This window comes from Acomys russatus, chromosome 23 (assembly GCF_903995435.1).
Source record: "Acomys russatus chromosome 23, mAcoRus1.1, whole genome shotgun sequence".
Lineage (NCBI taxonomy): Eukaryota > Metazoa > Chordata > Mammalia > Rodentia > Muridae > Acomys > Acomys russatus.
Genome location: NC_067159.1, coordinates 1,120,229 through 1,124,975, shown reverse-complemented (window position 1 = coordinate 1,124,975; position 4,747 = coordinate 1,120,229). Strand labels below are relative to the sequence as shown.

General features: G+C 49.2%; 1 non-coding gene across 1 annotated transcript; it reads right to left on the bottom strand.

Annotated features, from left to right (window-relative positions):
- Positions 1 to 742: 742 nt before the first annotated feature.
- Positions 743 to 814, bottom strand: Trnaq-cug (transfer RNA glutamine (anticodon CUG)). The gene has a single exon. It is a non-coding gene; the product is annotated as a tRNA-Gln (tRNA).
- Positions 815 to 4,747: the final 3,933 nt, after the last annotated feature.

Here is a 4,747-nt window from a genome sequence, read left to right as displayed (position 1 = left end):
GAAACCTTTTATATGCAGGAAGAAGACCTTTCCAATCTCGAGCTCCAGGTTGCCCGGGGGAGGGGACTCAGCTACGTGGCCTTCTTGGCAGCAGTGTTGAGACTCCCCGCCCCCCTCCTCTGCTAGGCCCTCCCACTTCGTCTCAGATCCCAGACTGAACTCTCTAACACAGCAGTTAATACTTTTCAGTACTGCATAACTACCCAAAATTCCAACCACAGGAAAACAATTATTGCAATTTCTCCAGGCACCTACACATGAAGGCCATTTAAATCTTCTAACATTCCCACGACCTTATCTTGCGGCGTTTCCCTGGGCCAGAAGGAAGCCACAGCTGGTGATTTCAGACTGGTGGCAGCGCAGGCAGAAGCCACCTGGGGCGCTGAGATGCAAGCTCAGCTTTTTGTCTAAATATAGGATTTGAGGAGATCCCCCTCACCGACGCAGTGGAAGACAGCTGCGGCCTCTGCCGCAGAAGTTCAATGAACTGACATTGCTCAAACCTAAGGCCGAGCTCTCAGCGGATGCAGGAAGGAGAGAGCCGCAGGTGTGCAAGCAGCCAGGACTTCGGTGAACAGCCTCGCCGACGGGGGAGCCCTTCCAGTCCCAGCTCACCTGACGACACGGAGAGACCGGAAGGTCCCGGAGTCCCGAACCCCAGGCCGGGGAGGTGATTGAGGATTGGATATCCTAGCTCCCCTTTTCTTCCCGTACTAAGCCAGGGCTATGAATAGAAAGAAAACGGTCCCACCGAGATTTGAACTCGGATCGCTGGATTCAGAGTCCAGAGTGCTCACCATTACACCATGGAACCATGCGTGTGGGAAGACTCTCACGATAGGTGACCACATCCACTCAGTCTCCAAAGCACCCCATAATTTCTTCTTCAAGCACTTTTCCTATGGTCAGTACCAGAGTGCCTTCAATTCACAACCGGAAGACTCACCCGCACTCAAGATCATTCTGTTCAGCTTTTTTTGTGTGGGGCGTAGCGGGGCAGGGAGGGAGGGGGAGCGGGCGGATAGGTGGATAAGTGGATTTAGCACTTTGGGATCAGGAAAGTGCACGCCGGTTCCTCCTGGATTGCTGGTGTCTTGTTTTGGCATACAATCCCTTGCGCCCCCCCCCATTCCACACCCCCCCGAAAAAGATTTTATTATTTTGTTTTGCAGTTATCTACTGTCCAGAAAGCAATGACGTCTTATCCCCGATTCCCCCAATTTCTCCTCCAGCCCCCCCACCTCTTTCCCGCTTCCGCACTCCTGGTCCCTCTCCTCCGTGCTCCCCCCGCCCCCCCCCCCCCGCCCCTGGCCTCTCACAGCACAGGCCATAAATCACTGGGAAGTTGCAACCATAGAAAGAAAGGAACGAGAGGGAGTGTTCACCAACTCGAGGGACATCGCTGCTCCTTTAGTCAGAATGTCCTGTTTGCAAGAGACAGGGCAAACCGGCCTGTGCAGCCGTTGAAGGCAGGGCAGCAACGGCCTTTGTTGAGTACAGGGCAAATTCAGAGTTGCTGAGTCGCCTACACCTGAGCACAGGGCGCCTTTCCGGAGGAAGGAGAAACTAGTGGCAGTCCCCCTCAGCGCCCCCTGGTGGCTACGTCAGCACCGTGCACATAGCGGGGCAGTGGGGCCTATCAAGCCATGAAGGTGAGAAGAAAACTGGGGCCACTTTAAAATGAAAAGTTCAGCAAACTATGACTGAGACCTAGGTAGGAGGAATGCGCGCTTCCTTCCGGGGACCAAGTTGAGAAACTATTTCCATCTTAGTACTCAGAATGTGAGTGGTTTCCCAAATATAGACCCCTGAGGTCACTACTCAGAGTGAGTTGGGCACTACTAAGTCTTCTGTTCGTTTGTTTTTCAAGGCAGGATTTCTCTGGGTAACATGGCTGTCTCAGAACTCGTTTTTGTAGATCAGGCTAGCCTTGAACTCACAAAGATCCACTTGCCTCTGCCTTCTGAGTGCTGGGATTAAAGGTGTGTGCCACCAGGTCCGGCTACTAACTCTTGAATGGAGGACAGTTTTAGAGTCTGTGTGGGAGACTGAGGACGTACGTGGCTCTTCCTTTTCGGCTAAGTTAAAGTAGTCAGTTTCGATGGGTGCCAAGGTTTGAGTACCAAGTCTTCAACACCACTCCCTTCCCCTCAGGTAGGCTCCGGCACTTTTGAGGGGCAGACCCCAGCATCTTGGGATCAGGAAGGCACTAATTTCATCGAAGGATTATGAGGACATGAAGCCTATTGTGAGGTAATAGGCCAGTGAGGGGCAAATCTGAATGGTGTACGTTTCCCTCGGCTCTCTGCCTCCCGACTGCCATGGATTGAGCAGCTCTGCTCCGACATTTGCTCCCTGCTGTGAGGATACTGTCTGACCTGAGGTTAAAGCAATGATGTCGTCAGCCAACCATTAGCAGGTACCTCTGAGGTCACTAGACCAAATAAACCTTTCCATGCTTAACTTGTTTTCTTCTTTTAAAAAGTAACAATGGGAGGCCGGACATGATGGTGCATGCCTTTAATCCTAGCGCTCAGGAGGCAGAGGCAGGTTGATCACTGTGAGTTCGAGGCCAACCTGGTCTACAAAGTGAGTCTAGGACAGCCAAGGCTACACCAAGAAACCCTGTCTTGAAAAACAAAAACAAAAACAAACAAACAAACAAAAACCAAACAAAATAAAATGGGACCTCACAAAGGAGCAAAGGAGTCACAGTGGCAGTTTTTATATGGTCAACAGTGGTTGCCCTTGGGGAGTACAGAGGAGTGGAATTAAAAATTTCCTCAAAATATCCTTTTATTATATCAGTCATTTAACAAAGAAACATGTATTGTGTTTAAAAAGATAACAGAAAAAGAAAGAAAGAGGGTTCAACTGTTTCCATATATGGAAAGAATTTAACCTGGGAAGAAGTTACTCCAAGAACAGAACCCTAAGGGTGTGACAGGTTCCTGGGAAGATGCAGGGAACAAAGCTCCAACTTCACAGGGTTGGTTGGAGCATTGAAAAGATGGTTTAGCAACTTGGCTAAAAAGCTTCTATAGGAACCCTTCCCCACCTTCTTCTACCTACCTCTCAAAGCCCCTTGTACTTGAGAAACAGTGTCTGAGTCAAGGATGTCATGATTGAACCTGATTTCCCACATTTAAGAACACTCAGCCTCCCCCAAGACTCAGGACCACCGAGGAAGGGAGGCAGAAAGACCATAAAAGCCAGTGGTCAGGCACGACCAGACAAAAACTGTCTTCTGGACATGACAGGACCCATGAGCTCACAGCAGCACAAGATGGAGGTGGGCAGCATTCTAGAATGGACTGGGAAGGGCCTGACATGCTTGGCTGAATGGCAGCTGAGAGTTTCTGCAGGAGAGCAGTTTTAAGGGCGTGGCCCCTGGAGGGTCTACCACACTCACGTGGATTGTGGTGAGAGGAGGTTTTGGTTTCTTTAAAAAACACAGAAATGTTCTGTGAATATGTTTTGTTTTAATCTGAGGTGTGGGATATGGGGCTGCTCCCCTGATTGCCCACGGCAGCTCTGATTTGCCTCGTGCTCTGCTAGGGGTGTGGTTTTGCCAGCTGCAGATAGTTTCTGCAAGTGTAGGGCAAATGCTAGAGCCTAGAGAGGGGCTGTAAGACAGAAGCTGCTCCCCCTGCTGCTGTTGCTGTTTGGAAATATCCTGACAATGAAGATCAAATTTACCCCAAGGAACTCGACACCCCTAATCAGCAGAAGTAGTTTAAGGAGATCGATGCTCCCTTCCCCTCTATCCTTACTCTCCTGCTTAGTGTTGGGAGGTTGGAAGGTACTGGGATAGTGTAGGAAGGTAGGAAAAAGAACCCAATAAAGTAGCCCAAAACCTGGCTACCAGTGGATGACCCAAATACTCATGGGTACATGAAGAGCACAAATTAGATAGACTTCATGAGATTAAAAAGAAAAAAGGACACATTGGGAGAGAGTGAGGAATCGGGGCTGGATCTGGGAGCGGTGGGCATGAATACAATCAAAATACATCATACTCGCCTATGAAATTTCAAAGAATAAAAATATGATTTTTTAAAAAAATGACTCAGGGCTGGAGAGATGATAGCTCAGTCAGGAAAGTCCCTCTGGAGTAGACTGAGTCTGGAGGGAGATGGGACAAACCCTGGCATGCAGTGCGTCCCCCTTCCAGTGTTCCTAGCACTGGGGAGGCAAGGCCAAGACAGTTACTGGGGCTTGTTGGCCAGCTAGTCTTGTAATAGTCTCGCAATGAGTGAGCTCCATGTTCGCAGAGAGTCCCTGTCTGAAAAACTAATGTGGAAAGCAATAAAGAGTAATATCTGACGGGCCTGGCAAGATAGTCATGGCAAGATATTCACAATGGTGCAATAATGGCCTTTTATTTTGGGGGTAGCAAACAGCTAATCATGTGGCCCACTCAACAGGAAGCTGGTATTCAGGCCTGGTGTGTAAACCTAGGTTGCTATTCATGCCTGGGGAGGTCATGAGCCACAGAGGACCTACTACTGCCAGTTTCCTAAACTAATATAATTTCTTTCTGTTTTTCTAAGTATCTGTCCTCATATCCACAGGTCAGTGCGGCTCTCGCCCACTCCTCATCAATCGAGCAAGAGGTGGAAACAATTACAGAGATCTGCAGTTGGTGAAAATCAAGAGAAAAGAGGACTGTGGTAGCATCTCTTTCACAACCCTTACATGTAAGACTCGATGAAAACCATAGGAGAGAGCAGACTGTAAGAAGCGA